The 13,715-nt window shown below is 41.9% G+C and overlaps 1 protein-coding gene across 5 annotated transcripts in view; it reads right to left on the reverse strand.

Moving 5' to 3' along the window:
* Positions 1-13,715, reverse strand: part of ZDHHC17 (zinc finger DHHC-type palmitoyltransferase 17) — a 132,612-nt gene that overhangs the window by 89,021 nt on the left and 29,876 nt on the right. The gene's annotated exons all lie outside the window — the stretch shown is intronic.

Below are 13,715 nucleotides of genomic sequence, written 5' to 3' on the forward strand. Positions count from 1 at the left end.
AAATCCCCATTTTGGAAGATATGCGTTAGCAACGACTCCTTCAGAGACTATTAGTGAAAGGAGCAACTTCTCCTCGTTCATCTGCCAGAGCGTTCGATTCCTTTGGGAGACATATCACTAGGAGAGCTATGCAGTTACTGATGCACCATTCCCAGAGTAGAATGGTTTCTTGACAGAGAGTGACTGAATTTTGTTCCTCCCTGTCTGTTTATGTAATACATTATTGTGACGTTCTCCGTTAAAATCTGTACAGTTTGGTTTCTCCACAACAGTAGGAACCATTTGCAAGCAAAACAAAAAGCTCTTAGCTCCAGCACATTTATGTGAGTTGATAGAGCTACTGAGGTTCACAGGCTGAGAGTCTGGAACTGACCCAAATGTGCACCCCAGCTGCTAATATCAGGGTGGAAGATATGGGGGAGAAGGGCATTCCTAACAAATATTGTTTGGCTCTAACCACTAATGAAGGGACAAGAGTATCAACTGAGGGATCATGATTTGCTGGTTCGTCCTGTGAATGCTTGGATCCAAGATCATAGAATCATAGAATATCAGGGTTGGAAGGGACCCCAGAAGGTCATCTAGTCCAACCCCCTGCTCAAAGCAGGACCAAGTCCCAGTTAAATCATCCCAGCCAGGGCTTTGTCAAGCCTGACCTTAAAAAACCTCTAAGGAAGGAGATTCTACCACCTCCCTAGGTAACGCATTCCAGTGTTTCACCACCCTCTTAGTGAAAAAGTTTTTCCTAATATCCAATCTAAACCTCCCCCATTGCAACTTGAGACCATTACTCCTCGTTCTGTCATCTGCTACCATTGAGAACAGTCTAGAGCCATCCTCTTTGAAACCCCCTTTCAGGTAGTTGAAAGCAGCTATCAAATCCCCCCTCATTCTTCTCTTCTGCAGACTAAACAATCCCAGCTCCCTCAGCCTCTCCTCATAAGTCATGTGCTCTAGACCCCTAATCATTTTTGTTGCCCTTCGTTGTACTCTTTCCAATTTATCCACATCCTTCCTGTAGTGTGGGGCCCAAAACTGGACACAGTACTCCAGATGAGGCCTCACCAGTGTCGAATAGAGGGGAACGATCACGTCCCTCGATCTGCTCGCTATGCCCCTACTTATACATCCCAAAATGCCATTGGCCTTCTTGGCAACAAGGGCACACTGCTGACTCATATCCAGCTTCTCGTCCACTGTCACCCCTAGGTCCTTTTCCGCAGAACTGCTGCCGAGCCATTCGGTCCCTAGTCTGTAGCGGTGCATTGGATTCTTCCATCCTAAGTGCAGGACCCTGCACTTATCCTTATTGAACCTCATTAGATTTCTTTTGGCCCAATCCTCCAATTTGTCTAGGTCCTTCTGTATCCTATCCCTCCCCTCCAGCGTATCTACCACTCCTCCCAGTTTAGTATCATCCGCAAATTTGCTGAGAGTGCAATCCACACCATCCTCCAGATCATTTATGAAGATATTGAACAAAACGGGCCCCAGGACCGACCCCTGGGGCACTCCACTTGACACCGGCTGCCAACTAGACATGGAGCCATTGATCACTACCCGTTGAGCCCGACAATCTAGCCAGCTTTCTACCCACCTTATAGTGCATTCATCCAGCCCATACTTCCTTAACTTGCTGACAAGAATGCTGTGGGAGACCGTGTCAAAAGCTTTGCTAAAGTCAAGAAACAATACATCCACTGCTTTCCCTTCATCCACAGAACCAGTAATCTCATCATAAAAGGCGATTAGATTAGTCAGGCATGACCTTCCCTTGGTGAATCCATGCTGACTGTTCCTGATCACTTTCCTCTCCTCTAAGTGCTTCAGGATTGATTCTTTGAGGACCTGCTCCATGATTTTTCCAGGGACTGAGGTGAGGCTGACTGGCCTGTAGTTCCCAGGATCCTCCTTCTTCCCTTTTTTAAAGATGGGCACTACATTAGCCTTTTTCCAGTCATCCGGGACTTCCCCCGTTCGCCACGAGTTTTCAAAGATAATGGCCAAGGGCTCTGCAATCACAGCCGCCAATTCCTTCAGCACTCTCGGATGCAATTCGTCCGGCCCCATGGACTTGTGCACGTCCAGCTTTTCTAAATAGTCCCTAACCACCTCTATCTCTACAGAGGGCTGGCCATCTCTTCCCCATTTTGTGTTGCCCAGCACAGCAGTCTGGGAGCTGACCTTGTTAGTGAAAACAGAGGCAAAAAAAGCATTGAGTACATTAGCTTTTTCCACATCCTCTGTCACTAGCTTGCCTCCCTCATTCAGTAAGGGGCCCACACTTTCCTTGGCTTTCTTCTTGTTGCCAACATACCTGAAGAAACCCTTCTTGTTACTCTTGACATCTCTTGCTAGTTGCAGCTCCAGGTGCGATTTGGCCCTCCTGATATCTTTCCTACATGCCCGAGCAATATTTTTATACTCTTCCCTGGTCATATGTCCAACCTTCCACTTCTTGTAAGCTTCTTTTTTATGTTTAAGATCCGCTAGGATTTCACCATTAAGCCAAGCTGGTCGCCTGCCATATTTACTATTCTTTCGACTCATCGGGATGGTTTGTCCCTGTAACCTCAACAGGGATTCCTTGAAATACAGCCAGCTCTCCTGGACTCCCTTCCCTTTCATGTTAGTCCTCCAGGGGATCCTGGCCATCTGTTCCCTGAGGGAGTCAAAGTCTGCTTTCCTGAAGTCCAGGGTCCGTATCCTGCTGCTTACCTTTCTTCCCTGCGTCAGGATCCTGAACTCAACCAACTCATGGTCACTGCCTCCCAGATTCCCATCCACTTTTGCTTCCCCCACTAATTCTACCCGGTTTGTGAGCAGCAGGTCAAGAAAAGCGCTCCCCCTAGTTGGCTCCCCTAGCACTTGCACCAGGAAATTGTCCCCTACGCTTTCCAAAAACTTCCTGGATTGTCTATGCACCGCTGTATTGCTCTCCCAGCAGATATCAGAAGATAGAAAAGGTCTCAGTCTCAATCTGACAAAAGATGTCACCTGGGTGTAAGAGCCATGTGACCTAGTAGCCTTAAGGCTACTGAGGGTGTGACTGAAGCAACAGGATCAGATGGGAAAGATTCTGAAATCTCTCCATAGGCAAGCCCTAAAGGTGACACTTCTCAGGGCACCCAGTGCTGAGTCTTTTGTTATCACCTGTCTCCAGTGCAAGGGAGTCTTGCCTGTGTTAGCTGGGTGTTAGAGCCACAATGCAACCAGCCTGTCAGATACTCAAGCACTCTTCTTTGGGCTACACCAGCCCTTTCGTTGCCTTTCAGGTTGACAATATATGCCCCTGAGTCCCTTCAAAGTATCCCCCTGTGGAATCCAGCCTCCGATCACAGGATACCCACAGAAATTCCAGATCCTCTGGTCCCAAAGGAACATAGCTTACCAGTTTTACCTTATTTCAGAGTAGCAGCCGTGTTAGTCTGTATTCGCAAAAAAGAAAAGGAATACTTGTGGCACCTTCGAGACTAACAAATTTATTTGAGCACAAGCTTTCATGAGCTACAGCTCACTTCATCGGATGCATTCGGTGGAAAATACAGTGGGGAGATTTATATACACACACAGAGAACATGAAACATATTTTCACTGTATTTTCCAGAATGCATCTGATGAAGTGAGCTGTAGCTCACGAAAGCTTATGCTCAAATAAATGTGTTATTCTCCAAGGTGCCACAAGTACTCCTTTTCAGTTTTACCTCAGATCACCACTCCTGTATTACACACAGCAATTGAATTCAATTATAAAACAAAAAAATTCATTTAAGAAAGAATAGAGATTAAAATAAAAACTAGCTTAATAGATGGGAACAAATGGTTACATATCAAACAAAATCATAACACACATTCTAAACTTACGAAGTGGATATTCACCCACAAAAGCTTATGCTCCAATACATCTGTTAGTCTATAAGGTACCACAGGACTCCAGGAAGTTTAGACTTGAAATTAGACAAAGGTTTCTAACCATCAGAGGAGTGAAGTTTTGGAATAGCCTTCCAAGGGAAGCAGTGGGGGCAAAAGAGCTATCTGGCTTTAAGATTCTACTCGATAAGTTTATGGAGGAGATGGTATGACGGGATAATGTGATTTTGGTAAGTAATTGATCTTTAAATATTTAGGGTAAATAGACCTAATCCCCTGAGATGGGATATTAGATGGGTGGGATCTGAGTTATCCAGGAAAGAATTTTCTGTAGTATCTGGATGGTGAATCTTGCCCATATGCTCAGGGTTTAGCTGATCGCCATATTTGGGGTCGGGAAGGAATTTTCCTCCAGGGCAGATTGGAAGAGGCCCTGGAGGTTTTTCGTCTTCCTCTATAGCATGGGGCATTAGTCCCATTCAAATAACAAACTAAAGCCCTTTTTGCATTTAAAATATGCAACCTATTTCCACCTGCATGTCCATGCAGTCTTATGGGAGGGAGCAATACTGACAGATTAGTAACTTAGTCAATACTATAGGTAGGAACCTGGGATGGGGACATAGGACAACCTTATCTTTATGGAATACAATAAATGGCAGACCAGCCATAAGGGCTTTCAGTGCAGCCTCTTTAAAACAGGAAGTGTAATTTTGTTCTTGGATGGAGAACCAAGGACGTCAAAGATGCGGCAAGAGACATTTCCACTACTATTACCGAGGGAATTTTCAGAGTAGTGGTCAGCTATTTCATGAAATACTGCATCCTCTAACAAAGACGTGATTCCCATATTTTTATCCAGATGCTTCTGGTCTTCCCGTTCAAATCTGTTTCTTTATGTTCTTCGACCACCCCAGGTTCATCCTCTTCTGAGAGCATGTCTGATGCAATAGTTGGGGATTGCTCTCTTTCCCTGTGAATTGCAGACAGATCCATGAGCTTTGGATCCAATGAATGAAATCTTCGCAAAGCTCTCAAAAGAGAAAAATTCCTTCTGTAATGGGTATACTGTCATTCTTGGTAATGCCTGGGAGAGGGCCAAGAGGGCCATCCAACTCATGGGGGGTGCCAATCCAGCCAACCGTCCATTGCTATTCAATCTCACATTATCTGCTACAGCATGCATCTTTTCCACATTTGTTCAGCAATATATCTTCCCTTAAGAAACCGACAATGTGGCAATTGAGTGGGTTAATCTCTGATTCCAAGTCTGACTGCACATCTGATTTCTGATCCAAGCACGATAGTAAAGGAGAGATTAGAAGTTGTACCATTATACTGGAAGAGCGCAGGGGAGTATTAGGTGGCAGAAGAGGTGGTGAGAGACAATAGCTCCTCTATCCTTCGCTTCTCTGGAGGGGAAATAGTAGTACATAGATCCAAAGAATCTCCTCTCTCTCATGTCTTTATCAGTCCCCTCCAGATCCAAGGTAAGACAGGGCTAAGGATTTTTTCAGTGGATTTGAACTACTACTGTTATGGGAGATTGCTGAGCAGGCTTGAACTGAGTCTGATCTGTGGGACCACATATTAACTGCCTGCTGCATTACATGTTCAGGATACTTTTCTCAATTTAGGATCCAATGATCTGGGATTAAAAGACACTGGATCCACCAATTTCCCCACGTATCTTTTGAATCATTCTTACACACCGAGTCTCCCCTGAACCCAAGGTCCTGGATTTGAGGGAGGTTGCTCCTACAAAATGGCTCCGCTTACAGAGGCTATCCCAATGAAGTCTCTCTGCTTTTCAATTTCAGGCGCAAAGATCTGAGATCTTTGTTAGATACCACAGGGTTCTTGGAGCTTGGAACCAAAGAAAGTTCACACTTTTTGAATCTAGGACTCTTGACTTTCAGACCCAGCATTTGATCCCAACAGCAGAACTGAAGCTCCACATAACAACTAACTAGAAAACTTTAAGAAACAAAACCCAATACTAAAACTAAATAACTATTTACACTATAATCTAATCTAAAATAAAAGATAAAAGCATAACAAGCCACTGTTCAAGGTAAGGATCTTGGCCACTGGCCCCGAATGGTTCCTGATCCACCGGCTGCGGAGGTTGGAAGAACTACAGTAACCAGTAAGAAAGAAGAAGTGGGGCCGCTAAACACTGAGGATGGAGTGGAGGTTAAGGATAATCTATGTATGGCCCAATATCTAAACAAATACTTTGCTTCAGACTTTAATAAGGCTAAAGAGGATCTTGGGGATAATGGTAGCATGACAAATGGGAATGAGGATATGGAGGCAGATATTACTATATCTGAGGCAGAAGTGAAACTGAAACAGCTTAATGGGACTAACTCGGGGAGCCCAGATAATCTTCATCCAAGAATATTAAAGGAATTGGCACCTGAAATTGCAAGCCCATTAGCAAGAATTTTTAATCAATCTGTACACTCAGGAGTAGTACCGAATGACTGGAGAATTGCTAATATAGTTCCTATTTTTAAAAAAGGAAAAAAAAGTGATCCGGGTAACTACAGGCCAGTTAGTTTGACATCTGTAGTATGCAACGTCTTGGAAAAAATTTTGAAGGAGAAATTCGTTAAGGACATTGAAGTCAATGGTAAATGGGACAAAATACAACATGGTTTTACAAAAAGTAGATCGTGCCAAACCAACCTAATCTCCTTTTTTGAAAAAGTAACAGATTTTTTAGACAAAGGAAATGCAGTGTATCTAATTTACCTAGATTTCAGTAAGGCGTTTGATACCGTGCCACATGAGGAATTATTAGTTAAATTGGAAAAGATGGGGATCAATATGAACATCGAAAGGTAGATAAGGAATTGGTTAAAGGGGAGACTACAGCGGGTCCTACTGAAAGGTGAACTGTCAGGCTAGAGGGAGGTTACTAGTGGAGTTCCTCAGGGATCAGTTTTGGGACCAATCTTTTTATTACTGATCTCGGCACAAAAAGTGGGAGTGTGCTAATAAAGTTTGCGGATGATACAAAACTGGGAGGTATTGCCAATTCAAAGAAGGATCGGGATATCATACAGGAGGATCTGGATGACCTGGTAAACTGGAGTAATAGTAATAGGATGAAATTTAATAGTGAGAAGTGTAAGGTTATACATTTAGGGATTAATAACAAGAATTTTAGTTATAAGCTGGGGACGCATCAATTAGAAGTAACAGAAGAAGAGAAGGACCTTGGAGTATTGGTTGATCGTAAGATGACTATGAGCTGCCAATGTGATATGCCTGTGAAAAAAAAGCTAATGCAGTCTTGGGATGCATCAGGAGAGGTATTTCCAGTAGAGATAAGGAGGTTCTAGTACCTTTATACAAAGCACTAGTGAGACCTCACCTGGTGCAGTTCTGGTCTCCCATGTTTAAAAAGGATGAATTCAAACTGGAACAGGTACAGAGAAAGGCTACTAGGATGATCCGAGGAATGGAAAACTTGTCTTATGAAAGGAGACTCAAGGAGCTTGGCTTGTTTAGCCTAACTAAAAGAAGGCTGAGGGGAAGATACGATTGCTCTCTATTAATAGATCAGAGGGATATATACCGGAGAGGGAGAGGAATTATTTAAGCTCAGTACCAATGTGGACAAAAGAACAAATGGGTATAAACTGGCCACCAGGAAGTTTAGACTTGAAATTAGACAAAGGTTTCTAACCATCAGAGGAGTGAAGTTTTGGAATAGCCTTCCAAGGGAAGTAGTGGGGGCAAAAGATCTATCTGGCTTTAAGATTCTACTAGATACGTTTATGGAGGAGATGGTATGATGGGATAATGTGATTTTGGTAATTAATTGATCTTTAAATATTCAGGGTAAATAATCCCCTGAGATGGGATATTAGATGGGTGGGATCTGAGTTATCCAGAAAATAATTTTCTGTAGCATCTGGCTGGTGAATCTTGCCCATATGCTCAGGGTTTAGTTGATCGCCGTATTTGGGGTCAGGAAGGAATTTTCCTCCAGGGCAGATTGGAAGAAGCCCTGGAGGTTTTTTGCCTTCCTCTGTAGCATGGGGCACAGGTCACTTGAGGGAGGCTTCTCTGCTCCTTGAAGTCTTTAAACCATGATTTGAGGACTTCAATAGCTCAGACATAGGGGAGGTTTTTTGTAAGAGTGGGTGGGTGAGATTCTGTGGCCTGCATTGTGCAGGTGGTCTGACTAGATGATCAGAATGGTCCCCTCTGACCTTAATATCTATAAATCTATAAACCACAGACCCCCTTTTATAGCCTCATCCGTTGTGACATTATCGTGGGTAAAATCAGGACTGATAATAGCTGTGTCCTCTCAGTTCTCCAGGCTAGGATGCCTTTTACACTGCTTTGCTGTGAGAGCAACCACTGCTGGCTAGCTCACACACAGCCTCCAGCATGTCAATTACTCCCAGTTATACTCCAAGAGTGCTACAGCCAGGCCACTCTTTATTTACACTGCAGAGCAACACCAGCAAATCCCCAGTCCCAGACTTCCTCCCAGAAGTGTGTCTTGTATTGCTCAGCACTCTCCTGGACAATAGAAGCTCATATAAAGTCCATCATTTTATTAATTGAAAATTATATGCATAAATCTGTTACCCCAAATGGAGCTTCCCAAATACTTCAATCCAAAAATACTGGTCTAAATAAAATAATACAAGTTTATTCACTTATAATATATCTTTTGTAGTTATTACAAGTAATGAAGCATAAAAGTCAGAATTGGTTACAAGAAAATAGAAGTAAATTGCAACTAATGCCTAACTTAAACTAGTGTGAATTCAAAATAAATGTCTCCCTCAGCACATGTTTTAGCAGTCTTACTGGCTGAAGACTAAAGAAAATAGTTTTGGACTGGGGAAGAGTGTGGGGGGGGGGGGACACCAATCAGGATCCCTCCCCCAGTCCAAAGCTATTTCCTTTATTCTTCAGGTGTTGTGGATGCCATGGGTAGAGAGACAGGAGGAATCAATTGCCGTGTCTCCGCTCCTCTCTTTATAGCTCTTTCTCTTCTTTGAGAATCATCTCCAGCTGAGGTTCAGGAGATGGAAAGTCTGTGTGGATGGGAACCCAGCTGCTTCTTTCTCAAGATGTAAATTTTACTCACATCCTCTTCCTCCCAAAGAATAGCTATTTAATCAGGTGACATCCATTTAATTTTGCTGACACCTGACTGAGGAATTGGCTAACCTTTTGTCTCTGGGGAATTGGTTTGTGGCTGCTCCCCCCAGACTTGGAACAAGTCTAGCAATGCCATACAAAGGAATCTTATAACTTTACATGCAACATTGCCACACATATTTTACCAGGACAATAATGATTAGTAAATTATGAGTTTTCACACGATATCTCACAAGACATACTTTGTATGAAATTTATCATAATCTTGTAAAAGGGGTGAACACAGGGGTACAGATGGTCATACCCTCAGAGCATTCAGGAGCACTAAGAACAGAGGATGTGAGACGGCTCTAATTGGCACTGCTACGAAAAGGTTCCACCATCAAAGCAACACCAGTGGCACAACCAATGAGTGGGAATATTCTGAGAAAACTGAAAGAAGAATGTATAATTTAGATAGAATTATGCTTTCCAATATTTTTACTGATAGCGATAAAAAGAGAGCTGGAAGGTGGCAAATTCTTTCACTGAAAAATGGACTTTGCCATACTAAACTATTCCAATGGTCCACATAATTAGTATCCTGTCTTCAACAGTGGCCAACACTAATCAGATGTCGGAATTACTAGGTTATTTGATTTGTCCAAGATATAAATTAGTGGAATACCCTGACTCCCATACACAATAGGTGTCTCACCTGTGAAATTCATGGCCTACTGAAACTAAAGATACTCTGCATGTCTCATCATTTCAGGACAGAGTAAAGAAATCTCAGGGTACTTCTACACTGGGAAAAAACCCATCAACCAACCAAAACATGGCAGTGAGTCTCAGAGCTGGGCTCAAGCAATTCAGGCTAGTACTACAGAACTAAAAATAGCAGTGAAGACATTACCGCTAGAGCTGGAGACCAACCCCCTTTACTGGGTTCCAGAGCCTGCGCTCTTGCCCAAGCAAGAACATCTAATGCTCCCATTTTTATTAAAAAGAAAAGGAGTTCTTGTGGCACCGTAGAGACTAACAAATTTATTTGAGCATAAGCTTTCGTGAGCTACAGCTCACTTCACTGGATACATTCAGTGGAAAATACAGTGGGGAGATTTATATATTTTTTTATTTTTATTGTAGCACGAGCCCTGCAAGCCCAAGTCAGTTGAGTCAGGCTGTAAGACTCACTACCACAATGGGGTTTTTTGCAGTGTAAACGTATCCTAGGTTAATATTATACTTTATAATTATATAATTATATATAATTAATTATACCTTATAATTGTTAATCACTGAAAATTACATTCTTCTTATTATTATTAGTAGTAGTAGTAGTAGTAGTAGAGCACCAAGAGACATTGTTGTGATGAAGGCAATACAAGTTGTTGATGATGATTTCACCAGCAAACCTAATACTAGCTAGTGGCTGATCTGATAGATGTAATCACTGCAACATCATTTATTTGCCTACTGTTTTGCAACTGCACAATGTATCTTTGGGCATTGAGTCCAGAAGTACAGATTTTGAGACTTCCACTACTATAAAAACACTAACTAGTCCAGTAATAAGGCATATTAATGGTTAAGCCAGTTAAGGAACGAATAATTTCAGTACATTTACAATATCCAGTGAAATCACTGATGACTGTGAAACTTGTAAGTCAGCCAGGCCCCAGAATGGGAAAGTTACATTTCCATATTAAAGGGGTTTAAACTACAACAGCAACTCTATAGTAAAATGAGATGGTATTTTTAATCATGGGTGTCAATTATCACCATCTAGGTCAGTTTCTGATATTTTTAACATGTTTTCAAATGTTGTCCAATCATATATCACTGCTCAAGTCTTCTGTATAAAACAAAGAGCTTGGATCCTTTTTTGTGCTTCCAACCCCTCAGCACTGGGGCAAACAGGATGGATTCTGATTTTAAATATCTAGTGGAAAATTCTCCAAGTGGAGGGGAACTTCTCGGCAACAAAGGTAGCAGAGCTGACTCCTGAGCCAGCCATCTTTTGATTCTCAAGCGTGTATGACAACACAGAGATGGGGCTGCTAGGTACACAGTTTACCTCTCCCCTGCTACTCCCATTGGCTTAAGGGCCCTCTAAAACCTAAGCTATTGTAACATGTCTGGACCAGGCACATATAACATCATAACCGGCTCCCTGATGGCCCCTTTTCCCCTCCACAGTGCTAAGAAGAGCTCAGATAAAAGGGAAAATTGAGCCTCAAATATTTAATAGGCAAGAAAGCACAAAAGTCTCTGAGAAAGGGGTTAAGTTGCTATTATTATAATAATTTAAAGAGTAACAAATTTACAAGCCATACAATTAACTTTAAAAACACTCTGCAGAAGAAAAAAAATATCGAGTTCTACATGTGCACACACATTTTAAACAGTAATCTTCCACCCCCACTGTTCTCTCTCCCTGCACTGTTTCTTGTAACTATTCACATTTCTTTCATGCCTTCAGACTCAACTACTGATATGGCAATATGTATCCAGCTAGTGTCAGAGATGTATAGTACACTCCACCATTTCTGTATCTTTTACAGGTGTGTAAGAGCCTCTTCTTGAATGGCCTTAAGATGTGAGAATTGGGGTATTATAAAAATTACCTCTGTATAGTTATAAAACCCTAATAAGACATTCAAGGAAGCAATCACATAGAAGCAGGAGCCACAGAAGCACTTGTCATTGATATCATTGAATCTTAATATTTATTTTTAACTAATGTTAATAATGGTTATTTACCACACTCTCAACAAACAGGAAATAGCTCAACTCCACTGTGAATATGTATGTCTACTGAGATTTTTTTTGAAGGCAATGCAAATCATGAAATAATTATTTAAATAGCTCATGTTTCTCCCTCCTAAATATAAGAAATATTTTTCACCTACGCAGCTTTATAGGTTTACTTTTAAAATAAAACAAATATGAGGCTGCATGCTTTAAGTTTTATTATGCTAACATGGTATTTCTGATTACAATTATAGTCATGTTATTTAAAATGACATTCCAGAGTTGTGTTTTGAGGGGACTATAAAAACTATAAAAATCAAAACAAAACACACTTTCAGGGTTGTCCAAAGCCCCCATATTGCAAATTTCCTTTGTTTACTGGAACAGGGGTGATATGAAAGTAAGGAGCAGGGTGCCCATCAGCCCCATAATCTCCCCTTCAATGTGTGCAAGGATCTGGGGGCCCTTGCCTCACTGGTTGTCTGAGCCCGTCTCTCAGCCTGTCATGTGGAAGATGGGATCTGGGGGTCCTTTCTCCTCGGGAGCCCCTCTCCTTCCCCGCCAGCACATGCATTGGGATTGATGCCCTGTCCCTCTGGGAGGGATCTGAGCTCCTCTCCCTGCCTCCCGGTATGCACAGGGATCAGGGGAGTCCTGCCAATATAAAGGGTCTGAGCCCCTCTTTCTCTGCCCTTTATGTATCTGAGGGACCATATCCCTCTGTTGAGGATCTGATCTCCTCTCCCTGGCCTCCCATGTAAGCTGGCATGGGGGAAGCCCCCTGCCCTACTGACACAACCATATCTTATTCTGCACAATGACCAATAGTAGCCAAAGCTTATTAAAAAACTGTTTTCCCCAGAAAATATAAAACTTTCCCTCTTTACATTAAGAAAATTAGGCAAACTCAGCCTCCCCATCTACCTCCAAAAAGTCAGTGTTCACAAAGAATTAAATATTGGCTGGCTACAGTTCACTAAAGAAATTACCCAGGCTACATCCACCCTCCAGCACTTACAGCAGCACAGCTGTGCCACTACAGAGTGTGTGGTGGAGATGCTCTAAGCTGACGGGAGAACTTTCTCCTGTCAGCTTAATAACTCCTGCCTCTGTGAGAGGCAGTAGCTATGTTAGCCAGAGAAGCTCTCCCACTGACATAGTGCTGTCTAACTGGCGTTTAGGTCGGTATAACTTATGTCACTCAGGTGTGTGAGCAACATAAGTTATATCGAAGCAACCAGTAGTCAAGGTCTCAGTCACATGCAAATGTAAATTTGTTAGTCTCTAAGGTGCCACAAGGACCACTAGTTGTTTTTGCTGATACAGACTAACACGGCTACCACTCTGAAACCTGTAAAAGAATAACGTTTCAATTCATTTACCATGTCAACTAAAGTACAAGTGAGGTTATCTTCACTGTGTTGCAGAAAAGATGTTGCATTGTTGTCACATGGAGATAAACAAAAATAACCACAGCAGTTTAGCAAGCCAAACAAAAAGGCTCAGTGTATTGTCATATTTTCTCTCATACTACTCACAACACAACTCTATATTGTATTGCATGCACTCTGATATTATAATTATGAAAATCATATAAGCATCCAAACTGCAGGAGAAACCACCAGCCTCCCTCTCCACTTTCTGCATTGTGTATTAATATAAAATAACTGCTTCATATTTGAGATAATCTGTTTTTTATGTAATTTAGCACCTATATAAAAATACTTATCCCAGTGATTCATTAGTACAGTCAATGATTAATTGCTACTGTACTACTTGGCAACCAATTTACAGTTTTATGGCAGTGATGAAATTGTAGATTTAAAGGTGATCAGGGGAATCCTTCCTGTGCTCTAATGGTCTAAACACCTAAAATCACAAGCATTTTGTAACTGTGTATGATCCACCCCATCTAGTAATTTATTTGTATTTTAAAACATAAGGAACACCATGAACAGAAAGAAAAACTA

Source organism: Dermochelys coriacea, chromosome 1 (assembly GCF_009764565.3).
Source record: "Dermochelys coriacea isolate rDerCor1 chromosome 1, rDerCor1.pri.v4, whole genome shotgun sequence".
Taxonomy (NCBI): domain Eukaryota; kingdom Metazoa; phylum Chordata; order Testudines; family Dermochelyidae; genus Dermochelys; species Dermochelys coriacea.